The 26,991-nt window shown below is 44.0% G+C and overlaps 1 long non-coding RNA gene across 1 annotated transcript in view; it reads left to right on the forward strand.

Annotated features, from left to right (window-relative positions):
- Positions 1–26,991, forward strand: part of LOC125176297 (uncharacterized) — a 509,320-nt gene that overhangs the window by 358,437 nt on the left and 123,892 nt on the right. The window contains exon 5 of the long non-coding RNA XR_007156211.1: positions 6,916–6,940. This is a non-coding gene — a long non-coding RNA (uncharacterized LOC125176297). The remainder of the gene's footprint in view (positions 1–6,915; positions 6,941–26,991) is intronic.

Here is a 26,991-nt window from a genome sequence, read left to right on the forward strand (position 1 = left end):
GGTAAGTGTTTTAGTGGGTGACTTGGCCCTTTGTAAGAAATAAGAAGACAGCACCATAGCCAGAGCCCTGGGCACATAATAAGCCCCTTGTGAATGGTAGCTGTCGGAACTGGTGGTTATGCTTGCAGTAAGAAACTTGCCCAGAATCATACAGTTACCAAGAGACAGAAGTGGAATTTGAGCTCAGTCGCTCAGTTTCCAAAATCTGTGCCCTTTCAATTGGGTGACATCCTTCTTCAGTGTGTATAGCCAGCCAGCAGTAAAAATAACCATTTGTTGGCCATCAACAAGTGCTAGCTATTGGGGTGGACCCTCTACACAGATGATTCCATTCAGCCTTCTCAGCATGTGGGCTAGAGGCCATTCTCTCTGTTTTATGGCCCTAGGGACTGGGATAGAGCCTCCAGACTGCCCACCTTCAGCCTGTGAGTGGCAAAGCCAGAATTTGATCCTTGAATTTTCTGACCTCAAACTGTGTACCTCTGTACATCCTGGCTTCCTCTGCAGTCAATGCTCTAATATGTTCTGGAAATACTCAGAAGTGCAGTTATCAAGGATTTCCTCATGCACAGGCTGTTCCTGGATGGGGTGGAAGACGACTTGAGGGAGGGATTCTGGTGGCTTTGCCAGATTGGGATTGGCAGTTTTGTTTGAACATTCCCTATTTTAGAAGCCAGCTTTCTCCTTGGAGTCCCTCTGTTGTCTCAGCCCCTCCATCGACTTGTCACTCCTCCTGCAGGGACAGTGGAGACCTGCTTGTCCTTCAGAGCCCAGTTTCTGTGCTTAGATCAGTGACTGATTTCTCCCATCTCCCACCTTAGTCCATGCTCACCTGAGAATGAAGAGATAGATTATAAGTCTTAACAAGAGAGATTGCTCAACAAGGAGCCAGGTGATAAGTGTTGAGTAGCGCAGGGGAGGAGAGAAGTGGGACCTGGACCACAGGAGAGCATCTCTGCATGCAGTTTGATATGACAGTACAAATCCAACTTTCAGTCACTCCACATAGGGGACCTGCTTGTCCCTTTGAGGAGCCACCTCTGTCAGTGATGCTTCTGCTTTGCTGAGAAGTGAGCCCTGCCCCCTCTGCTGATTTAGTGAAGACAGTGACATCCAGATGCTCAGCCCAGGAGGCCCAGAAGACCCCTGGGTTTGGATGAGGCTCAGCTCCTGCCAGTGCCACCGATGTGGGGGCTCAGTGCAGCCCGAGGGCTTGGAAATGAGAAATGCCTCCCTGGGTCAAAGGAAGCGCTTTTGACGTCTCAGCTTTCATCTCCCAGTGCTTCCCCAGCCAGAAGTGACAGGGAGGAATAAAATGCAATTTATTCACCAGCCCAGGAGGCTCATTTCCAAGCACAATAGCCATGCCAGGCAGCGGGCCTTCCCCAGAAGAGATGAAAGAGAAGAAAGGGAAACCAAAGAAGAAAGAAAAGCGTCTGAAGAGAATCAGGCCATTAGAAGAGGGCTCTACAGGATGACCTGCTGGGCCACAAAGAAAACCGAGGGCTCTGGTTGGTGCCCGAGACACCTCTGCCCAGGCCTGTCTGGAATATGAAAATGGCGTCATTGGGGAGAATGGATGTGTGTGACATTAGAAATAAGGCAACAGGTAAGAAATAAGGCCAGGGATAGGAATAAGGTCACTGATGAGGCATAAGGCCATGGGCACCGCCTGGAAAGAATCAGGGCAGGCCCAGGGCAAGCCCTCACCCTACCTGAAGCAGTGAGAGAGCTGGGGACACAGGGATATGGGCAATTTTCCAGAGAAGCCTTATGAGGCTGGGAGTTTCTTCTGGAGCCACTCTCCAGGTTACAGAGAGCAGTTACTTCCCCTCTCTGAGCCTCTGCTCCTTTGCAAAAAAGATCAAAGAGTACCTGCTTCATCCTATTGGTTAAGGAAAAAACACGTGTAGAAAACACCAAAGTGGCCCCTGGCATTCAAAAGACATTCAAGACATGTTTTAACTGTTCCCTCTTCCTAGAATACCCTATCTTATCTCGTTCTCATTCTCTGGGCAAACTTGGAATTCATCCTTCCAGTCTCTGTTTTGGCTTCTATGTGTAGCCTTCCCTAATTTTTATAGACACTCAGGCATGACTTCAGTCATGTTATCACCACGTCTAGTAGAGCATCTATCACACCAAATAGGTGAACACTAGCTGCATTCATATCTTGGCCAAACACCGAATGCTAAAATCAGTCATCATAAGATGACCTTCCAGAATTCAGGAATAAATCTGAAATATTATGCCAAATGATTATTATTACAATTGCTTAATTAAAAATGTTAGTGGTTAAATTTTCAGAAGTTTGGTGTTAGAGTTGAGAACAATGAGCCCTATGATCCTGTTACAGGCCCTGAACTCTGGTGGATGGATGCTCATTTCCAACAGAGATCAGTAGACCAGGATATTTGGGTTCTGCTTTGGGTTTTTTTCTTTCATATACATATTTTTTATTATGCCTTGACATAAGACAGTTTATCATGGATGTTGTTGTGCATGATTTTTGAGGTTTTTCTCTTCACAGAATCATGAGATTGACATATTACTCTTAATTCAACCTCTCAAATATGAAGAATTTGCAAACAGGAAAGACTCATGATCTAAATGGCATTTACAAATGAAGCAGTAAATACAGATCCTAATGGTTATTTTATTTAGTGTTATGAATGCTAATACTCCAAACAATTCTGCAAAAGATAGGAATTATGATATCATCTAATCTCTGTCTTCAGCTTATATTACTATTTAAATTTTTACAAATATTTCTATGTTCAAAAAGGATAAAAAATTCTTCCCAGAGTTATTGAGCCAAGACACTTTCTAGTTCCTTTTCATTTAACCCTTTGAAAGCTCTGAATAATGTTTTTGCATATAAAAACGAACAACTTTCAAAATGATCATGAATTTTTATGCCATTTCAGTCTTTCGGTGATGAGTATAGATTTAATTTTGAACTGATATTGATAGAATTTCAACATATCAAACACAGATTTTTTTCCCACTTTGATCCTCATGTTTCATCACTTCTGTACCCATATTTCAAAGAGAATGTTTAAATACAGACAAACCTTAGTAGAGTGCTCTATATTATTGATATCACAATGGTGATTTTGTATGTTAGTAATCTATGGGATTAGTTACACAGAAGCCTAAGGATGTCAGAAATGAGTGGACATTGAACTCCCAGACTTCCAGAGGCCTCTCTCTGCCTGCATCAGACATGACTGTGGCCAGGGCCCAACCTTGTTGCCTCGGGCTGCCCGACAGCATTGCAAGTGCCCCCCTGGCATTGTCTCTGTGGAGGGGGTATCCAGGGACACAGTGCTCTTCCATTCTCCTCATGTCCCCTGTCTCGGACCAAAGCTTCTTGCAAATGCTTGCATACGATCGTTGACCACTGCTCCTCCCCCAACCAGGCTGCAGTGACATTTATGATGTCATTATTAATGTCAAAGGTCTTTATGCTCCCTAATTGCCTGCTTTTTACTCTGTGCTTCCTCCCCCACTTCCTGGAACATACCTTGAATGACAGGAGAACTCAATTTGTAACATCCTGCCTGTATGTTCTGGTTTCACTGCAGCAGAACCACCGCCATCTCGTACCCCTTTGGTTAGCCAGTCAGTATCACTGCTGTTGACAGGGACACGCAGTAACAGGCTGGGAGAACATCAAAACCAAGTACACCAGCACACACTGCAGGTCATTAGCTGAGGGTGTTTGTGGTGTACTGATCAGCCAAGACCCACAGAAAGTTCTTGAGAAGTTTTCATTGGTTGAGAGCCTATGAGAACTCTTTCAGAATATAAAAGATCTATATATTTAACAGCTGAGTATTGGAATGCTACTATATACACTCATACACACACACACACACACACACACACATCTCTAAGGGAGCATTAAACAAGCCATGCATGTCTGGTAATTATCTGTTTGCATATGTTTTTTGTCTCCAACAGACTGGAAACTTTGAGTTAAAGGGCCAAGCCTTTCTTTCTATGCCCAGCTTTTTTTTATTTATTTATTTATTTATTTATTTATTTATTTATTTATTATTTATTTTTCAACGTTTTTTATTTATTTTGGGACAGAGAGAAACAGAGCATGAATGGGGGAGGGGCAGAGAGAGAGGGAGACACAGCATCGGAAACAGGCTCCAGGCTCCGAGCCATCAGCCCAGAGCCTGATGCGGGGCTCGAACTCACGGACCGCGAGATCATGACCTGGCTGAAGTCGGACGCCCAATCGACTGCGCCACCCAGGCGCCCCTATGCCCAGCTTTTAAAGTAGAAGTGCAATATCACAGCAGCTTAATAAACATGAGATGAATGATTGAATGCACAAGTGAAGGAATTGTCAAAGGGAACCATAATTCCCCCTCTCCAGCCCCCTAGGCACCTGCTCTCAGTTCTTCCCTGGAGATCCAGCTGCCTGGTCAGTGGAACAGGAGAGCTAAAGACTGCAGGGACCCCAGGGTGGAAAGAGCAGGTGGGACAGAGGAGGAAAGGAATGGGATGCTGATCTTCTCTCACCCAACTCAGAAGGGGGGGAATATGGCAGCAGCCTGTTGCTGGCTGTTTCTGACTCTATTTCAAGTAGCTCATCCTCAGTCTAGGACTCCCCTCAGCCCCTACATCTCCTTGCCACTGGTTCATACTGAGCCCTGGGCTGGGCTGGGCTCTGGATCCCTGGGGACCACACAAGGGGCAGGCACCACCATGAGCACTGCAGGTGCGAGAGGCCAGGAGGTACAGCCTCCTCTCAGCTCGTAGTGAGTGGACACAGAGGTGTGAACCATGCTCTCCTCCAACCTCAGTTTCTGCCAGCTCTCTGTTCTCCATCTCTCACCAGACTCTCCTGCACTCTTCTATATTTAACTCTCTAAGGCTCATTAACTACAAAATCCTGAACTTTACCACCAGACAAATTCAGAGGAGTTAGTTTTCGGCTATAGTTATTCTTCCTTTTGAGGATTAATTTCCTTTAACACTTGCCCTATTAATCACTTTAACAATGAAATTAAGATGATTATTTTAATAAGGTAATGGGTGATAAAGAGTGGGAGATACACATTTATTACACGGGAGGCCAGAAGGTCTTGATAAAAGTCAGCCTTGTCAATAATATATTAGGTGGGGATGTGCTTCAGGAGGATCAGGCTGAGGACTGCTCTGTCTCCCTGTTTACAGACACCTGTTTCTGTCATTGTTGCTGCGTTTTTGCTTTCAGGCCCCATAAAGTGGCATGCCAGTCGCCGAGAGTGACGGGCTGTTATTTTTCCTCTAGAATTCCGGCGGCAGCTCTAGAGGCCACTGCTCAGGGATGCCAGCTCCAGGCCTTTGCCTCTGGAAAATAGCCTTCCTTCCCCACTGTCTTCATTCTCTTCTCTTCAATCCTTTCTTCCATTTCTCCAGCATCCACCTTCCCTGTCTTCCTGCACCTTTCCCTTCCGCTGTCCTCACCCCCATTTAGCCAGAGAGGACCACAGTATGAGTTTGTCTGTCATTGCGTAACTCACCCTGTTTTGTTTTTAATCAATGTCAAGATGCTTCTTTAAAGTCTCTGACATCTCCCGTTCATCCTTGCTTATTCTCTTCCTACCGACAAGGGAGATATTGTTCCCACGGAGTCATGGGGTCACTAGGCGCAGGGGGGCAAGAGGCATGCTAGGTCATGGCTGGTAGAGCTGGCACAGAACCCAGGGATCCTGGCCTCCATCGCCTCTTGCCTCAGTCGTGAGTGACAGAAGCTAGGAGCATCTCTCACTTCCTTGCTTCAGCCTGCCCTCCAATAGTCAGCCCTCTCATTGGCTGGAATTCATGCAAAAATTCTTGGGAAGAGGAAAGACCCATTCCTTTGGTTTAAAAAGCAGAAGGTGGATGGTGCACCTGGGTGGCTCAGTCAGTTAAGCGTCTGGCTCTTGATTTCGGCTCAGGTCATGATCTCATGGTTTGTGAGTTTGAACCCCACGTTGAGCTCTGCACTGACAGTGTGGAACCTGCTTGGAATTCTCTCTCCCCCTCTGTCTGCCCCTACCCCACTTGCACATGTACTCTCTCACTCTCTCAAAAACTTCAAAACAAAACAGAAGCAGATCCAACCATTCCACTCCTGGGCTTGTCCTCAAAAGAATTGAAAGCAGGGAACCAAACAGATATTTGCACACCCTTGTTGATGGCTGTGCTGTTCACAACTGCCAAAAGGTGGGAACCACACAAGTGTCCATCAGCATGGATAAACAAAGTGTGATATATGCATTCAGTGGAGCATTATTCAGTCATAAAAAGGAATGAAATTGTGATACATGCTATAACATGGGTAAGCCTTGAAGACATTATGCAAAATGAAATAATTCAGACACAAAAAGACCAATGAATTGGCAAATTCATAAAGACAGAAAGTAGAATGGAGATTAGTAGTGCTGGAAAGAGGGGAGAATGGGAATTACAGCATCATGGCTGCAGAGTTTCTATTTGGGATGATGAAAAAGTTGTGGAAATGGATGGTTGCAATGGTTGCACAGCATTATGAATGGACTTAATGCCACTGAATTAAATGTACATTTAAAAATTGTTAAAAGTAAAGTTTTATGTTGTTTATTTTGCTACAAAGTGGAAGAAAAAGCAGAAAAGGAAAAGAAATTAAAACTTGTTTTAAAAAGTAGTTTCTTTTTGATTATGGAGTATACCACAATTCAGGAAAGTATATAAAAGAGATGCTTGCATCTTGATGATTTATCACAAAGCACACTTTACTGTAACAATTTGCAGGTCAAGATATAGAAGGTCCCCAGCCCCCTAGAATCCCTGAATCCCACCCCCCTCAGTAACTTCTCCCTGTAACCCCCACTTCCAAAAGATAACCAGTATTTTGCCTTTTGTGGTAATCATTCCTTTGTTTTGTTTTAGGGTTTTATGGTCTACACATCCAACTGTAAGTATTATAGTTTATTTTTGCTTATTGTTTTTAACCTTATAGGAACAAAATCTTGTGTGGTTTTGTGTTGTAGTGTCTTATACACTCAACATTTATTCGAGATTGAAACATGCATTTGTGTAAATCTGTAGTTTATTTTCATTGCTCTACAATATTCCATTGTGTGTGTGTGTGTGTGTGTATATATATATATATATATATATATATATATATATATACATACATACATACATACATACATACATATATCTGTGTTACTGTTGATGGGTATGTGGTTGGTGTCCACATCCGGGATATTGTGCCCTGGAACATGACTGCTCCTAAATGAGAAAGAGCTTGTAACTAGGTGGGGAGTTAGTAGGACATGGGCTTTCTGAATTTAGGAGAGGATGCCAAACTGTCTCCCAAAGTGGTTTTGGCAATTTACATGTCCACCAGTAATGAATGAGAGAATTATTTTTAGGGTGTTTGCTTATGGCCCAGGAACTATGGGGGGAAATAAAGGAAAATACCCATAAAGGGAATCAATATAAGGTAGATACTGTCAGTATTGGGCTTACCCAGATGCCCAGGGATCCTTCCTACCATTTACACGCATTCCTCCCCCTGCTCCTGTGACTTTCTGCTTTATTTTTGCCATCCCTGAGGCAGGCCTTGTGGCTGCATACCCATAGGTGTGGACAGCTGGCAGTGCGTGGCAGGTTAGTAGCCCCCACACACTACCTCCTGCCCTTTAGTCTTTGGCTGGGGGTACTTATGTTCAGCTTTCTTATCTCTGGTCCTGACAAACTTTGAGGCATCATTTACACCCAGAGATGCTCTCTAGGACCAGGCTAAAGTCACTGTCCAGGGACTCTGCCTGAATTCACACACTTGGTGGCTTTTCTGTCTTCCTTGTCCTGCTTCCCTCACCTCACTTTCTCCTGAGAGGCTTTCCTTAATAAATCACTTGAAAAATAAGCCCATCTCAGGATCTGCTACTGAGGAACCCAGCCTAAGAAATGCACCCAGACTTATGAAGACCCAAGTGTGTTGTCTCTGACAAAATTTCCCTTCAGTGAGTCTCTCTTTCCTCCCGTCTATTACAAAAAAGGTCAGTTACTAATTCCAAAGATTCAAAATTCCATTGTGGTATAAGATTAGGATGGTGGTGTCACCCCAGCCCAAATATGACCACTGAGAGAGAGTAAGTCCAACCAAGATTCCAACTTCTCAGGCCTCTCAAGCCCCCTCCCCTCCATCCCTGCATACTCATGGAGGCCCCCAGACCTGGGTGTGTACAGGAGCACTTGCATGTGGACTGGGGGATGAGAGGTTTTAAGCAGATCAGTATTGTAAGGAAACGACGGAAGCACACTCAGGGAAGCTGACGGGAGAAGAGTGAGAGTTTAACATGCTAGTGTGTGTGGCAGATGTGAGCTTTTACGCCATAAAGCCAGTCTGTGATGCTGGCTCCAGCTGTTGTGAGGACAATGAGCACTTTCTGGATCCTTTTCCATGGCCTGAATGCCATTTGCATAGCAACTATGCAAATTCTATGGAAAAAGCTCTTTCACACAGCCAGCGTCTCATCCTCACAAAACTTCCAAGGTGGTATGTCTGTGCCTTTCATCCTCATGAGAAAACTAAAATCGGAAAGGTTAAGAGACTTATCCAAGGTCGCAAAGCCAGTACATGGAAGAATTGAGTCTGAGATTTAAGCCTCATGATTTTAGGTCCCAGAGAAAAAGAGAAGAGGTGGGAAGAGGTACTCAGGAGAGCAAAAGTTAACATTTATTGAGAGTTTACTATATGATGGACCCTGTGCCTGTATGATCCCACTGAGTCCCCATAAGATGGGTGCTGTTATCATATCTGCTTTAGAAACACTGGGCATAGAAAGGCTTAGTCATTTGACTGCAGCCACCTAGCTGGCCAGTAGATGAGGAGGGATTCAAACCGAGCTAAATAAGCATGCCCACTGTGAACTAGGACCAGAGAAATTTACAAGACTTGTCTGGGGCCCAGAACACAAGATTTGGGAGAGTCCAGGGTTTGGGGCAAAACCAAATGGATACCATGGAGTGAATTTCACTGGCTTTGCAGACAGCAATTTCAACCCAAAGCCAAAACTGTTTACGTCAGACTCAGAAAATACCTCTTCCCCTCTCCCGACACACACACAAGTGTGGTGTCCTGGGAAACTGAGAGAAATACCCGTCTTGAGCCAGAAAAACGTGTACTAGGGGGTGAGTGAAGAGTGGATGTGGCCTCCACTGGGAGTAGGGGAGGGTATAAAAGTTCCCTTTGTCCATTGGGCCTTCTCTGGTGCCACTCTGATGAGGGGATTGGAGCAGAGGCTCCCTACTTGGCCTTTGGGGTTGGGGGGTGGGACCACAGTTTCTCCTCTGGTGTTTGGCCAGAGTGGAGTAGTTATTTTCTAAAAGTTTTCTGTCTTGCTAGACTGTTCTTTTCCTGGTCCTTTGGACGAGGGAGCAGGTCTTTATTGGGGGTATTTTGCCAGTACTCATTGGCATTTCCAGCTTGCTCATGTCTTCAGACCCAAGCCTAGAATGGATGAGGCAAAGGAAGGCCTAGACAACTGGCTCCTGTGTTGTTCCTCAGGTCCTAAGGGCCCTATGTAGTCTGCCTTCTTCTTTCTGCCTTTCAGAGCCTTCTTAGGTTTGTTTTATATACATTGTGCAATTTTTGGTTGTCTTTGACGGACAGAATAGGGAAAAATATGTGTACTCCATCTTCCCAGAAGCAGAAGGCACTACTGTCTTTTAAGGCCACTGGTACTTATACCCACTTACAGAGCTAACCCATGCATAAGCCCCGCTCTGGCTTTTTCCTCCTCCTTAGTTGGTCTCATGAGATTCCTCCATATGGCCACAGGCATGAGATGAAGAAGGAGCTCTGGTGTAAGTAGAGGGTGCCATGGGGGTTTCGGCCACTATTTAGGCGTCTTCCTCATGTCCCCGGCCCTGCTTGCCCCCAGTCCTGGATGAACCAGTTCTGTCTTACAGTGGATTGTTGCTGGGCCTGCCTGACCTGATGATAGACAAGCTCACAAAGGTGAATTCCAGCCACCTCACCCCCTGATGTATCTCATGGTTGGGCATTCCATTTCTAAAGACCTCATACCACACACCAGGAGGTATTTTTTCTAAAGGCATGTGCTGCAGAGGGCAGGGTCTTGCTTCAGAAGCACAGGGGCCTGAATTTTGATTGTCCCACTGAGACTTCCAGGAACCCCATGTAGCATCTTTCCCTATGCTGATGCCTCCTGCAAGTTTGCCTGACTGTGTGGTCTAAATGGTTAGGCTGCTTGCCCTGCAGCCCAGACCTGTGCCAGAGCCCTTTTCCTGCTATAGGCCTCACTTGAAGCTGGCAGCCTTTTGTGTCACCTGGTATATGGGCCAGAGCAGGGCCCCTAGGTTTGGAATATGCTGCTTCCAGAACCCAAAGATGCTCACCAGGTGTTTTGCTTCCATTATTACCACAGAGTTTTAAGATTCGATCATTTGCCTTTTACTTTGAAGGAGTTATCCATGCACTGCGCGCCTAAAATTTTATGGATTTAGCAGGTCTTCCCAGGGTTTATTGCTCACTCTCCAGGGTCTGTGTGCTGTGCCAAGATCTCCAGGGATTCTTTGGGAAGGGCATGACCTTAGCCAAAGCAGTTCTGTGCTGCTGAGCAGACCCTAAAGTTGCTGACAGCACGGGGGTGATTGCTGGCCATGCCTGCCATACATGGGCCCTAGGTTTGCCTTACGGGGGATTGCAGGTGGCCGAGTGCTGTGTCTATCAACCATGTGTGACTGACTGGTCCTCAGGACAATAATCTCTCACTATGGCATGTTTCCTTTTAACTGGTGAGAAAATGGAGGCTTTCGAAGTTAATAAGCAGTAGAGTCAGGCACTGTAGAAACCGCCCAGGACAATCTGTCTCCCATACGTGTTGGCTAAATCGTGGCTCATTATTATTATCATTTGCTAAATAATTAGATGGCATGATACTCAAATGTGACTGGCTATTCCAGCAGGAAGTCCTGGCTTTCCTCTTAGACAAGGCACTGTAGAATAAAACTGGATCATGGGTAATGGGGAGGTGCTAGCCTGGGGCTGGGAGGCTTGCTGGTACCAGTTGCAGAGCGCTGAGTTCCGCTGGATCAGGGGTCCCATCCCCCAAAGCCAAAGCATGGCCTGTGTCCTTCACTCAGTTCTTGATGTTCATTATCTTTCGAAGGATGAGTTAAGGATCTCTTAGCTCCGGCAGGTGGCAGCCCCAACTTTTAACCCCGGGACCTACAGGGGCTCCTCGCCTGGCCTGGTGCTCTGCCAGGGCCCTTTCTGAAAGTGAGTCTTCTCTGGATGAGGGAAGGTCCCAGTGCACACTCACTCTGCCTTTTACGAGTGCCAGGCAGGGATCCAGCACCCAGCAAACCTCCAGACAGGGTGTGTTTGTCTCCAGTGGTGGGAGCCCAGCCATCTCTCCGCTCCTCCCACACACCCACTCCTACTTCCCCTGGCCCTGTGCCCATTCTTGCCCACTCCTCCTCTGTCTCGCACCCAGCGGCAATTCAGAGGCACAGGCTTTTTTTTTCTTTTTTTTCTTTTCTTTTTTTTTCTTCATGAAGGAAACAGCCCCCTCCGTCTGCCGCCTCCCGGGTCGATAAGAGAGGGGACGCTCAGCCAGGCCTGGAGTCAGCCAAGGAGATGAGATGTGTCTCTCTGTAACAGCCGTCATGATGTAACTAGGCTAAGCCTGCCCGGACCTCCTCCCCATCAGGAGGGGCGATAGGCGGACGGCTCGTCTAGCAAGGACCGCCTTGCTGTCTGGGCCCTGACCTGGCATCCAAGCTGATTTCATTAGCAACAACAACTGCTTATATTTATTGAGAGCTTACTGTTGGTGAGGTATTAAGCAAAGCAGTTTATCAGTGCTGCTTCACATAATCTTCATAACAGTTCAGTGATGTATATACTACCATAGTGTCCATTTTATAGATATAGTCAAATTAATAATGTCAGAGACTTAGCGCACGATTCTAAACTGTCGCTATATCCCCACAACAACCCTATGAGGTTGATACTATAGTAATTTCCAATTCATGGATGAGGGGACTTGGGCATAAAGTTAGTAACTTGCCCAAGGCCACATGGCAAGTATCTGGTCTGGAGTTCACCCTCTTTACCACCATGCCGTATTGCTCCTCACTTGTACCCAGTAGCTGAAATTCCTGGTAACTTGTCCAAGTCCCCACCTACCCACTGTCCAAGGGTCAGTGTTTGAACCCTGCTTAGTCTGACTCCACAGCCATTGCTATTACCAGCACACACATTACTACCTCTCCTTTGGATGAGAAATGCGAACTCACAGCCTAGAAATCAAGCCAAGCAGGCCTGAGAAGAAACATGTTACCGTTGGGTCTATCCCGTAGCACCTGCTGCCCTCCTCACCCCAGGCCCAGTGTGGAGAATAGAACCAAGCAGCCACACAAGCCAACCCAAGTTCACAAGTGCAGCGATGAAAGGAAATGCCACTACAAGCAGAGGACATTGGAATTAGCATCTAAAATCCCTCCCACGGCCGAGAAACCAACAGTCTGGAATCTTGTGGGAAGGGAGACTGAATTCTCATCCAGGCTCTAATAGGATTGGATAGTACACCTCTGCTGTTTGCCTCAGCCCTGCTTTATTGGTGCTGTTATCTGCACTCTCAGCAGACAGCCCGCCTTTGAAGGCATGTCTGGTTCTGTTCATAGGCACCGAGATAAAGACAGTCTCCCTGCCCTCAGTGGCTGGATGTCACTGTCAGGAACTCTCGAATATAACTCCGGTTACTAAAATAAATGATTAGGGAGCTTTCTCTCTCCTACTCTGAGCGCTCCATTAAGCAAATGAAATAGAAGCATTCAGATACACTCCCTTTTTCTTTTCCCTCCTGTGATTAACTGCATAATAAAAATGATATTACGTGAGCATAAATCTCAAAGAAGCCCATCTAAGTGACAAGCCATGCCAAGGACAACAGCAGACAAAGGTCATATATTTTAGGTGACCTCAGTGTCCTGTCCAATCTGTCCCCTCTTCCTGTTCAGACGTCCAGTGGGTCTTCTCAGCCACCTCTTCTCCATCCTACTCTATATTCTCAGTCTCCATTCGAGGCATTGATGGCTCATGTCTCAGGAAGAGCCACCTTACCTTCAGACACTGATCTCTTACTGGTTCCCAAGCCAGGCACTGGTTGTCACCCTGCAGGACATTTTAGCAAGGCTCTGCCTGAGACAGCCTTTGTTTAGAAATTACCTTGCGCTCTGATGGTGGAGGAAACATGGCTCAATTTGCCAGGATACCTGGGTATCAGATGTTTTCTTGTCTGCTTCGGGTCTTCTGACTCCTCCATCCTCTGACTACCGCCAAGCCCTCAGCTCTTGTTAGGGGTTCTCATCGCTTGGTTCTAGCCCCTGGCCTTGGCACATTCTTTCATTCTGGTCTTGCCATCCTGGGTCCTGGCTTCCTGCTTGCTTGGGTCAGTCTCTTATGTCTATCTGACTCTTTAGATCCTAGCCCTACCTGGCATGAGGAAAGTGTGTTGAGAGGCACTGTGAGCTCCCAGCTCCCAGAATCCTTGGAGCAAAATGCTTCCAACAATAGCTCCCTCTTTCTGTAAACATAAACCTCAGGCCCACTGCAGAGAATCCTCCCTACACTTTCTTCTTAGTTACTGAAGAAGAAGATGCACGCAGAAACACTTAAACACTTCATCTTACCCACACAGACTTACATACATGATCATATATACACACATTCACGCACACCCAGAATTACATATATGGATTCACACATGAAAACACATATGTAAACATAACTACATATGTAAATCCGCAAAGATTGATGCAAAATGCACATACACACACACTTTCATACATACATACACATTAGTAATCAAAACCAAATGAGGATTTGCATCCTATCTTATTTATACGTGTAATTTCTGTGTCTAGCACAGAACCAGGAATAAAGTAAGTGTTCAATGAATCTGTTTTTAGCAAATGAAAAAGAGACACATAGCTGGCCTCCTGTGTAATCACGTGAGTAGCTAGAGAAACTCACCCAGTTCTCCAGAGCCTGAGGCAGAATCCCTGGGACCAGGAAATCAAGCTGCTGCCCCACAGAGAACACAAAACTCCAGGTGGGATGGCAGGAAAGTGTCCTGACTGGCTTTTTCCCTGACCCTGTTGAGGTCCTGGTCTGGGTGGAGCCCAGTGTTCCTCCACACCTTGGCTGGCAGAGGAGTGTCTGCCCAGGAAGGCCCCGCCACTGCTGGCATCCCTGCTCCTTCACCCTCTGCAGCACCCATCCCCAAATGCTCATACTGCAGGGAGTCCTGTTCTGATATTTGCCCAGAGCATTTCCTGTTTTTCTTTATTTCTCCAACTCTGTGACAGATTTCTCTGGAGCCATGTCATGCTCACCAGGCTACCCTCCGCCTCCCCGCAATATGTCGCCTGCACGGAGCTGGGGGGGGCTTCCTCCCCACCAAGACATGCTGCCTCCCAGCCTTTCTAGTCACCAGGCTGTGAGTCACCAGAGAGAGAAGGAACCTCCACTGCCTCCTCCCTCTCCTCACACTTGAGCACACGCCTCCTCACGCTCCCAGCATCGTGCCCTCCGCTCACTCTGGAGGTACACGGCCAACTCATGTTGGTCATGTGTCAGCTTAGGCAGGGTGGCTCATGCCACCTCGTTTAACCTCACAGAAGACCTCTGTGACAAGAATTTTAGTCCCCATTTTACAGATGCCAAAACCAGGCTTTGGAAAGCCCAAGTTCATGTGGCTAGTAAGAGGTAACATTCTAACATATATCTGTCTGGCTCCTTGCATTCTGTCAGGCTGAACCATGGTTTCTCCTAGGGAGTGGTGTTTGGATCTGCCTAAATTATTAGCCATGAAACACAGGCACTAATTCAGCATGAGGCCAAGTTGAGCCTCAGTTTCTTCATTAGGGAGGCTGGGCTCTTAGGTTCCTGACTGTCCTCCCAGGCCTGTTATAAGCAGGGCCGGCTTATTCATTTGTGCGGTTTGTAGCCTGCACAAAGGGGCCCAGGCAGTGGGTGAGGAACTCCAGTCCAGACTGCTCTGGCCAGACTCTGCATTGGCCCCGAGGGGGTGTCTCATTCTAAGGCACACAGAAGGTCAGTAGAGGCTGGGGTGTTCCAGTTTTTAGAAACAAGGAGAGTTAAGGTGCCTTGGAAAGCTTGCAGGGAGAAAAGTCTGACTGCATGCAGTCAAAGCTGCCTGAGGCTCCAAGCAGCCAGCAGAGGCCTCAGTGTTTCTAGTTGGGCTTCTTCTCCTAGCCAGGTGCACCTGATCTGAATGCAAGAAACTGCAGGAAAAACAGGAGTCATCAGGGGCTGGCTCATTGCTGTGTTGCATATTGAATGATAGACTTAGGGATGGGGACAAGGAAGGAAGGTGTTGGCTAACATGTTATTTGGAAGACTGCATTTCAATAATTGTTTTTTTTAAATGTTTATTTATTTATTTTGAGAGAGAGAGAAGGAGGGAGGAAGGGATGGGAAGGGGCAGAGAGAGAGAGGAAGAGAAATAATCTTATGCAGGCTCCACACTCAGCACAAAGCCCCAACACAGGGCTTGATCTCATGACCTTGAGATTATGACCTGAACTGAAATCAAGAGTCAGACACTTAACTGACTGAGCTACCCAGGTGACCCTCAATAATTGTTTTAATAAGCCATTTATTATTAAGAATCTGACCTGCCAGCTAGGGGGGTCAGAAGTGTGATGTTCAGCCATAAATACCTTTCTGGGCCAACCCAGGGAGCAGAACTGTGGTGGAGGTGACAGATAGGCAGCAGTCTGAAGTGAACTCGGTTTTCTGGGTACAGTGGACTCACCTGCATCTTTCTTCAGTTTCATCATCATATCCATCACCACTCACTCCCTATGGTCCAGCCATGTTGGCTTTTCAGGTCCTCTGTCTCCCCTTCCACCTACTCTGGCTGACTCTTGCTTAGACTTTATTATCTTTAACCCCTAAATTAATGCAAGCACCCCACCCCATTATACATGTGCAGGAAACCTGTACTTTTTCACTGCATGACCAGGGTCAAAAATGTCTTAGCAGCTGACAGCACTATGCCTCTTAGGTGGCAAGTCCTCTGCTTAGGGAAACACTTAATGATGAGCTTCAGGCAAAAGGTGAGGACCTCTGGGCATTGACAGGCGCCTATGCAACAGAAAGGAGCAAAACTGTTCAGTGAGAGATGAGAAAAAATTGTGTTTCTCTAAGAGTAGAAGAGAATATGGGGAGGAGTCAGCCAGATGCTATGAGGCTGGGGCTGACTTTGAGTAGGATATGGGGTAGGGTGGTAAGTGACAGTCGCCAGGGCTGGAGGACATGTTAAAAAAGGGGATGCTTGATATAGGATATGAACCTGTTTGGAATGCTATGATTTAAACCCCTAGTCTGATACCTCCTTCCCGTAAAAGTCTGTAGGTAAGTCTAAAAACCCACAAGTTACTTTGTATAATTTTCTTTTTTTGTTCAGTTTTATTGGGGTATAAGAGACAAACTGGTAAGATCTTTAAAGTGTACAACATAATGATGTGATATACATAAACCTTATGAAAAGATTTCCCCCATTGAGTTAATTAACACATCCATTATCTCACATATTTACCTTTTGGGGGGCAAGGGTAAGAATGTTTAAATTCCACTTCCTTATAAAATTTCAGTTATGCAATACAGTGTTACCATCTGTAGCCACTATGTTATACACCAGATCCTCAGAATTTATTCATCTTTAAAAAAAGTTTTTTTTAACGTTTATTTATTTTTGAGAGAGTGAGTGCAAGTGGGGAAGGGGCGAGAGAGATGGAGACACAGTATCCAAGGCAGGCTCCAGGCTCCGAGCTGTCAGCACAGAGCCTGACGTGGAGCTCAAAATCACAAACCATGAGATCATGACCTGAGCTGAAGTTGGATGCCTAACGGACTGACCCACCCAGGCGCCCCAGAACTTACTCATCTTAGAACTGAAAGTTTGTATCCTTTTATCAACCATTCCCTGTTTCTTCTACTTCCCAATCCTCAAAACCATTCTCCTACTCTGTTTTTATGAGTTCAACTTTTTTTTTTTTTTTTTTTTTTTTTTTTTTTTAGATTCCACATATAGTAATACCATACACTATTTGTCTTTCCCTGTCTGGTTTATTTCATTATCATGATATCCTCCAGGTTCATGCATATTGTCACAAAGCACTGGATTATCTTCCTTTTAAAGGCTGAATAATATTCCATTGCATATGTTTACCACATCCTCATTACCCACTCATCTACCAACTGACCCAGGTTGTTTCTGATCTTGGCTTTCGTGAATAATGCTGCAGTGAATATGGGAGTAAAGATAGCTCTTTGAGATCTTGTTTTCATTTCCTTTGGCTGTATACCCAGAAGTGGGATTGCTGGATAACATGTGATAGTACTATTTTTAATTTTTTGAGGATCCTCCATACTGTTTTCCGTAGTGGCTGCACCCGGCTTCTCTTTTCTCCGTATTCTTGATAACGTTTGTTATCTCTTATATTTTTGATTGTAATAGCCATCTTAAAGGTATGAGGTGATATCTCATGGTGGTTTTGATTTGCATTTCCCTGACAATTAGTAATTTCTAGCACCGTTTCTTGTCCTTTTTGGGCATTTATGTCTTCTTTAGAAAAATATCTTTTCAGATCTTTTTCCCCATTTTAAAATCGGGTTGTGTTTTTACTACTAGCTTGCATGAGTTCTTTATATCTTTTGGATATTAACCCCTCATCATATATACGATATTTTCTCCCATTCCACAGGTTGCCTTTAATTTTGTCGATGGTTTACTTTGCTGAGTGGAAGCTTTTTAGTTTGATGTAGTCCCACTTGTTTATTTTGCTTCTATTTCCTTTCCTTTGGTGTCAAATGTACAGAAATGTTGTTCAGACTGATGTTGAAAAGCTTGTCCCCTATGTTTTCTCTGAGGAGTTTTATGGTTTCAGGTCTTTATGTTCAAGTCTTTAATCCATTTTGAGTTGATTTTTTTTTTATTAGTTTCAAGCTTTTATTTAAATTCCAGTTGGTTAACACCGTGTAATACTAGTTTCAGATGTAGAATTTGGTAATTCACCACTAATGTACTACACCCAGTGCTCATCACAACACATTGTTAGTTGATTTTTGTGGATGATAAGATAGGGAGGTGGTTTCCTTCTTTTTCAGAAACTGTTTTCCCAATGCCATTTATTGAAAGATGATCCTTTCCCCGTTATTTTTGGCTCATTTGTCAAAAATTAATTGACCATAGACAAATAGGTTAATTTCTAGGCTCTCTATTCTTTCTCACTGATCTATGTGTTTGTTTTTTATTCCAATAATATACTGTTTTGGTACTTATAGCTTTGTATTATAATTGTAAATCAGGAAATATGGTGCCTCCAACTTTGTTCTTTCTCAGAATTGCTTTCACTATTCAGAATCTTTGCAGTCTCATAAAATTGTAGGATTTGTTTTTCTATTTCTGTGAAAAGTGCCTTTGGGATCTTTATAGGGATTACACTGAATCTGTAGATTGCTTTGGAGGTATTATGGACAATTTAACAATATTAACTCTTTCAGTTCATGAGCATGGAATGTATCTGTCACTTCATTTGTGCCTTCTTCAATTTCTTTCACCAGTGCCTAATAGTTTCATTTTACGGGCCTTTCACCTCCTTGGTAAATTCATTCCTCAGTATTTTATTTCTTTTGATGCAATTGTAAATGGATTATTTTAAAAATTTTTCCTTCTGATCATTCAACATTAGTATATAGAAATGCAACAGATTTTTGTGTTTTGATTTTGTATCCTACAACTTTACTGGATTCATTTATTCTAGCAGCGTTTTTTTTTTTTCTCCCTCTGGGGGAGTCTTTAGGGTTTTCTATATATACTATCATGTTATCTACAAATAGCGAAAGTTTTACTTCTTCCTTACCAATGTGGATGTCTGTCTTTCTTTTTCTTACTGTTCTGGCTAGCACTTCCAATAATATGTTGAATAAAAGTGGGAGAGTAGGCATACTTGTTTTGTTCCTGATCCTAATGGAAAAGCCTTCAGATTTTTGCTGATGAGTATGATGTTAGCCCTGGGCTTGTCATTGATGACCATTGTTATGTTGAAGTACATTTCCTCTATGCCCAGTTGCTTACAGTGTCTATCACAAAAGGGTGTTCAATTTTGTCAAATGCTTTTTCCATATCTATTGAAATGACCATATGATTTTTATCCTTCATCTTGTTAATGTGGTGTATCACGTTGATTGATTTGTGAATGTTGGACCATCCTTGCATCCCTGGAATAAATCCCTCTTGATCATGGTGTCCAATCCTTTCAATGTATTGTTGAATTTGTTTTGCTAATATTTTGTTGAGAATTTTTACATCTATGTTCATTAGGGATTTTAGCCTGTAATTTTCATAAAGAAAATTATGTTCCTTATATGGCTTTGGTATAAAAGTAATGCTGGTCTCATAAAATGATTTGCAAAATATTCTTTTCTTCAGTTTGACAAGGATCGACATTAGTTCCTCTTTAAATGTTGGGTTGAATTCACTGGTAAAGCCATCCGGTCCTGGCCTTTTTTGTTTGGAGGTTTTTTGATTGATTCAGTCTCTTTACTAGTAATTGATCTGTTGAGAGTTTTTATTTCTTTACGATTTAGTTTCAGTATGTTGATCCTTCTAGGAATTTGTCCTTTTCTTTTAGCTTGTCCAATTTGTGGTCCCAATAGTCTATTAATGATCCTTTGTATTTGTGTAATATCAGTTCGGATCCCTCCTCTTTCCTTCCTAATATTATTTAAGTCTTCTCTCATTTTTTCTTGGTAAGTCCAGCTGAAGTTTTGTCTATTTTGTTTATTTTTTTTTGAAAAACCAGCTCTTAGTTTCATTGATCTTTTGTTTTGTCTTTTAGTCTCTATTTGATTAATTTCTGCTCCAATATTTGTTATTTCCTTCCTTCTGTTAACTTTGGGCTTAATTTGTTCTTTTTTCCAGGCCCTTGAGGTATAAAGCTAGGTGGTTTATTTGAGATCTTCCTTTTTTCTTTATGTAGATATTTATGACTATAAGCATCTCTCTTAGAATTGTTTTTGCCATATCCCACACGTCTTGATATGTTGTGTTTCCATTTTCATTTGTTTCAAGATTTTTTTTAAATTCATCTTTTGATTTCTTCTTTGACATTGGTTGTTTAGGAGGATGTGGTTTGATCTCCTCATATTTGTGAGTTTTCCATTTTTCTTCTTGTAATTGATTTCTAGTTTCATACTATTGTGGTCAGAAATGATGATATGATTTCAGTCTTCTTAAATTTATTAAGACTTGTTTTATGGTGTAGCATATGATGTGTCCTGGAGAATGTTCCATGTGTGCTTGAGAAGAATTGATATTCTGCTGCTGTTGGATGGAATGTTTTGTATTTATCTGTTAGATCCATCTAGTCTAACATGTAGTTTAAGTTCAATGTTTCCCTATTGATTTTCTGTCTGGATGATCTATCCATTGTTGAAAGTGGGGTACTGAAGTCTCCTACTGTTATCGTATTGCTATCTATTTCTCCCTTTAGATCTGTTAATATTTACTTTCTGTATTTAGGTATTTCTATGTTGGACACATAAATATTTATAAACGTTACATCCTTTTGATGAATTGGCCTCTCTCATTGTATAATGACCTTCTCTGTCTCTTGTTACAGTCCTTGGTTAGTCTATTTTGTTGATATGAGTATAGCTATCCTTGCTTTCTTTTGGTTTCTATTTGCATGGGATATCTTTCTCCATCCCTTCACTTTCAATCTATGTGTGCCCTTAAAGCTGAAGTGAGTCTCTTGTAGGCAGAATAGAATTGGATCTTTTAAAAAAAAATCTATTCAGCCACTCTGTATCTTTTGATTGGAGAATTTAGTCCATTTACATTTAAAGTAATCATTAAGGAGCACCTGGGTGCCTCAGTCAGTTAAGCATCCTACTCTTTGTTTCATCTTAGGTCATGATCTCATGGTTCCTGAGTTTGAGCTCCACATTGGGTTCTGTGCTGACAGTGTGGACCTGCTTGGGATTCTCTCTCTCCTGCTCTCTGCTCCTCCCCTCCTCTCAAAATAAATAAATAAACTTAAAAAAAAAGTAATTATTGATAGGAATGGACTTACTATTGCCTTTTTATTCATTGTTTTCTGGTAGGTTTTTTTATAATTCCTTCATTCCGCTCTTCGTCTCTTGCCCTCTTTGTGTTTTTATGGTTTTCTGTAGTTGTATGCCTTGGTTCCTTTCTCTTTATCTTTTGTGTACAGGCTCTTATTCTATAGTGTAGTATGTACTCTGTGTTCTTGCTTTGTAATTACCATGAAGTTTACATAAGACGTTTTATATTTCTAACAGTCTCTTTTAGGCCAACAGCTTAACTTTGTGCACATTTGAATGTGTACACTTCCTCTATGCACATCTTACGCTTTTCAAATCATAATTTGTACCTTTGTACAGTAGATATCTATTAACAAATTATTGTAGTAAAAGAAGGGTTTTCTTAAAAATTGAGAATGAGGCTGAGTTTCATATCTGAATAATACAGTATGGAACAACAACAATAGCATATTTAAAAGAATTAGGTGATCCATGAACTAAGGAGGCAGGACTTTGGCTCCAAAGGTTACCATAAGAACCTAAGACACTCAAGACCCAGGATCCTGGAGAGAGCAGAGAAAGGTATGGGGATGTGAACTGATTTTATCTAGACTGTGGGTGTTCCCAGCTGACATGGGACTTACAATCACATTAATGATGATTGTAATTAAACATTTGTGTTATCACAAACTAAGTATTTGCTTCTCCCCATTGGAATCGAAAGAATAGAAATTATGTGTGTCCTGTTTTCATTGGTAGGTCCTTAGCATGTTAACATATGCTTGGCATAGCTTGTGATCAGTTACTATTTATTAGATGGATGGATGGATGCATATCACATGAAGAGGTGATGACACTAGGTGAGGCAGTAGAGAAGATGTTGTGGAAGTGGTTAAGAACAATTTGGGAGAATAAGGGAGATAAAATGGAAGATTCCATCTAACCCAAGGCTTCCTGATACATGGGGCAGTGGGATTCCAGCAGATACTCTAGTCTTGACACAGAAAGGAGGGTGGGGCTGGGGCTCCAAGGGCAAGAAGGTACCATCTTCTTTCATCAGCTTCAGGGGAGGGAGCAGGTTTTCCTATGTTACAAGTAGGTAAGTAGACCCTTAATAATGAAATTCATGGGCATTTGAAACCGTCTTCTAAAATTCAGGGTTCTTTTAACTAATTAATACTAGCTATGTTTTTTCAAATTCTAATTTTGTGGCAAGCACAGTGTTAAGCATTTTACATGGACTAGTTCACTTGTTCCTCACAACAAAGGTCCTGAAGTCAGATGATATTGCTGCTACTCAACAAACAAGAAAGCTGGGGCTCAGGGTGGCTAACTTGACCAAAACTGTCAGGTGCCAAGAACTATATACAGGTCAGTCTGGCTTTCAAGTCCATGTTTTTCATCACTTAAGGATTCCTAGGCCTCTACCAACATGCTTTCCTTTATCACCTATTCGCCCAGACAGCACATGCCACCCTTTGCTAGTGTGCAGGGCAAGGGTGATAAGCCACTGGTGTAGATGCAAAGTCTGGGCAGAACTCTGAGCATGTCTCCTGCCTCAGGTAGGCTCAGACCCTTGCAGGATACTTGAAGCTGGGAGAAAGGTCCTGTGCATTATGGATCCTGGAACTGTGAAACTGATTCTCCTGAAAGATAGCTCTCTGAGCTTAGACTGCAGCCCCACTCTTCCTAGCCCTCCTCTAAACTGGCAAAAGGCCAGGAAGTTGGGGGTCAATTCCCCATATCAGCCATTTCTGGAAAGCTTCTAAGTTTAAATTGCTGACAGATAAGCTAACCATGTCTCCCAGGCTTTCTGCATGACCATGCTTCCATGAAACCCGTTAACTGCTCCTCTCGCTTTGATCAAAGCCCTCTGGGGCACAGGAGAGGAAGGGGAGGAGAAGGGTCTGGATTCCAGGGCTGAGACTCTTTGGAAAGTGGCCAGCTCTGCCTGCTGAGTGAGGGGAAGGCAGCATGCATGCCTGACCTCAGAGCCCTGTGAGGGGAGTGGGAGGCAGGCAGCTGGAGCCAACCGCTGACCCTAGATGTCCCTCTAGCTCCAGTGTCCAGCCCTGGCCCTGCTCTGCAGTTTCTGCTCAGAAGGGTGGATCTTACCAGCAGGGCCTATGGGTGTGGGCCAGTGAACTACAGTTCTGAGGCAGTTTGTACACTGACTGATTTTCTCAGCCCAACAGCACTTCAGATGGATTCTTGCTGGAAGCTTACTGGTAGGTATTTGGAAGGTTTGCCCAGGCACCTGCGGCCCAGGAGCCTTCCAATGCCAGCCAAGGGAGAGGAATGGTTTGGAGGTGGCTCCCTTAGATGATGAAAAGGCTTCTGCAGCTGTCAGGCTGTACAAAATTAGAAAAAGGCGAGGCATTGGGCCATTTAGAGAAAACAGTTGGGAGGTAAGAGAAAAGAACGTGGCTTTTATGAGTCTTGAGTCAGCAGGTAAAAGACCAGTCCAGAAAAGACCAGTCATTTCCTTTTGTCCCTGATGGAGTGTGGGGATGTCATCCTCCTAAGGCTTCAGGAAAGAGTCACACCACCCTCTGCTAGCACGTGGCTTTATTGAAAGCCAGCTGGCCATGGGTCTGGGGTCAAAGACACTGTTTCAGCCCCACAGTACCTCAGCAGCCCAGTGTGTCAGTGTTAGGGCATGCAACAACCTCAGGAAATCCAGAGCTGGTGTAAGTGGGCATCCTCTGGAATATGGCCTGTACTGGGGTAAGTGTTGAATCTCTGTGCCCCTAGAACACATCCAGCAAAAGAGAGGTTCAGCTGGGTTCGTTCATTACTGTCCAGTGTCCCATATAATCCAGCAATCCCACTGTGGGTATATATCCAAAGGAAATGAAATCAGGATCTTAGGGAGATAGCTATACTCCCAGCTTTACTGCATCATTATTTGGCAATAGCCAAGATATGGAAGCAATCTAAATGTCCACCATTGATAGATGAATGGATAAAGACATTGTGAAATAGATGATAGATAGATAGCTAGACAATGGAATATAAAATGGAATATTATTTATTCCCTTAACATTTAATGTTATTTTAACATTTAATATTATTATTCCTTTAAAAAGAAGAAAATGTTGCCATTTGCATCACTGTGGATGAGCCTAGAGGACATTATGCTAAGTGAAATACAAATGCTACATGATCTTATTTATGTAATCTTACTTATGATATGTGGAACTTAAAAAAGTCAAATTCATAGAAGCAGAGAGTAGAGTAGTAGTTACCAGGGTGAGGGGGAAATGAGGACACATTGATGAAAAAGTAGTTTCAGTCATATAGGATGAAATGATTTCTGGACATCTAAGGTGTAGCGACGTGACTATAGTTAGCAGTCCTGCGTCGTATCCTTGGAGTTTGTCAAGAGAATAAATCTGAAGTATTCCTACCACACACACACATACAAAAGGGTAACTGTGAGGTGCTGGATATGTTAATTAGCTTGATTGTGGGAGTCGTTACACACATACATGTTTATCAAAACATCACATTGTACCCCTTAAGTATATACAATTTTTATTTTTAAAAAACTTAAAAATAAATGAAAAGACAACAATGAAAACAAAGCAAAAACAAAACCAATGTCCTGCCCTCCCTCGAGACCAGTCCTCTTCTCGCTCAGCCACAAGTCCCTGGTCTGATCAGCTGTGGCCAGTCTTCTTGTGCACGTGTTGGCACAAATCCTGGAAACATCATGCAGAGGGATTCTCTGGGCCACCCCTCAGAAGCAGGCACTTCCCAGATGGTCCACTCTAAACTGAAGACTAAAAATCCAAGTCCTCTCTGAGGGGTGCTGCTTTCACCCCCCAGACTCTCGGCTGGAAGAGCAAAGCCATCGCCATCTTCATGACATCACGTCACATCCTGCAGGGTCCTGCCACAGAAAGTCCAAACATGACTTTTTGTGTTATTTTTTTTTCTTACTTCCATCCATATTCCTAGGGCAAGTGCCCCAGGACTCAGTCCAACCTTGGTCTCACCCACACAAACCTTATTATGATTCAAAACAACATATTTGTAGCAAACCTTCCTGATCCAACTAAAGGCATTTTCAAAGAGAACATATAGCCCAGTGAGGCGCTAAGCTGCCTCTTAATTGCTCCAAAGGAATGTTTTCAAGCTCCAGACCCATCAACACCTTCTGTAATCTTTGCTTTCAGCCCACGCTTGTGATACAACCAGAAAGTTCGCAGTTCCTTTTGGGAGCTCTACACCACACTGTACATGCGTTTGTTCATTTCTTGCACCAAATTAATGACACCTTCCTGAAGCGGAGACATGACTCAACTCCAGGAAAGCAGCCAGAGGTTTTCAGAGCCACAAGAACTCTATTTCTCTCGTGTTCTTCTCCAGCTGTGACCTGGGTCAGAGATAAAGGCACTAAAGCTCTTTTTGTTTTCTTTTTAAGAGATAGGAGGTGGGGGGAGGAGGAGGGGAAGCATTGCCCCCAAAGTGCCTTCACAGTTGTCAAGTGCAAAGAAACGCCAGTGTGTCTCACCCCTCCACACCACCACATGCCCCCAAAGACCTGATTGCTTTGGCCACATGGTTTTTGGGGAAACGTGGGCTGGCAGAAGAGAGAGATATCTGGGAATGCTGACTTCAGAGGCAGAGATCAGTTCTGTCCCAAGCTGGGTGGTCCAGGCAAATGTTCTGTCTACTTTGAGCCCCAGTCCCTGATCTGTGAAGCGGGGCCACCACATTCACTGTGCAAGGCTGCTCTAAGATTAGTTTCTTATTAACAGCCCCACAGCCCATCCCTACACTGTTTGGGGTAAGGGTACAGCAGCTTTATTGCAGCCCTCTCCTCTCAGTTTTATGTAATACCTGGTTAAATTAAGCAATGTATTTGTTTTTAAATGAGAAAGTCTGAGAAGCATGTGGAGGGAGGTGGGGGGAAGAGCTGGGAAGAGCAGGGCTTGGTTAGAGGTGGAGTTTGTAAGCTCCTGGGCTGCTTGTTGGTTCATTTCATTGGTTCATTTGTTTGGTACCAGAGTGCCCGAGCCCTTTCTTTCCCCAGCATTGGGCTACTTGGCTGTGGGTGGGAAGGAAAGAGGCCTAACAGAGGGTGTGGACAGGTAAGATCCAAGAAAGGCCCAGGAGGAGGAAGGCTATGTGCATCACTGTGGAAGCCTGGACTTTTCTGCCTCGATCTGGAGAGGGTGGGTGGTCCTTGACTGAATCCAGAAGCCCTGCTAAAGGAGAAAGAGGGAAGGCCCAGCCTTCTGCATCCTAGACAACCACCTCTCCTCTCCCCAAAGGCCAAATGAAGTGATGAAAACCATAACATTACAGGACGTGTGAATTCTAAGGCTCAGAGCTGACCTGGGAGATAGTGAACTTAAGGCATGGTGGGTTCAGAAGAGGGACAATACTCATGTCTAAAGTACATTTTGTTCTCAGCTGATGGTTTCAAAAGAAGGGACATGCAGCAGTGTGTTAGGGGCTGCCTGCCACACCTTGTCGTGGATTGTGGGCCTAATATTTCCTGCAACAAATGCATCATGTTCTCTAAAGTTGGCTCATCCCAGGAGATACTAAGTCAGAAGAGATCTGGGTTCACAGGACATGGGCTTTTCCCTTGTCCTCTGAGACTTTCTCTTCCCTCTCCTGCTCCAGGCAGGGTCCTTCCTGTCTCCTCTGGGTGAAGGTTGTACAAGGTACCAGGTATTTCACTGGGAAAGTTCTAGGACCATTTATGAGCTACATGCTGAAAGACTGCCCTATGGCCTGCCAAGTAGATTTAGTTTAAAAATAACTCCTTACAGCTCCGGTTGACAGTAATTTGTGGAATTAAGATGGTGTCAGAGACAATTTTATGA

The sequence above is a fragment of the Prionailurus viverrinus genome, chromosome D1, assembly GCF_022837055.1.
Source record: "Prionailurus viverrinus isolate Anna chromosome D1, UM_Priviv_1.0, whole genome shotgun sequence".
In the NCBI taxonomy this organism is placed as follows: domain Eukaryota; kingdom Metazoa; phylum Chordata; class Mammalia; order Carnivora; family Felidae; genus Prionailurus; species Prionailurus viverrinus.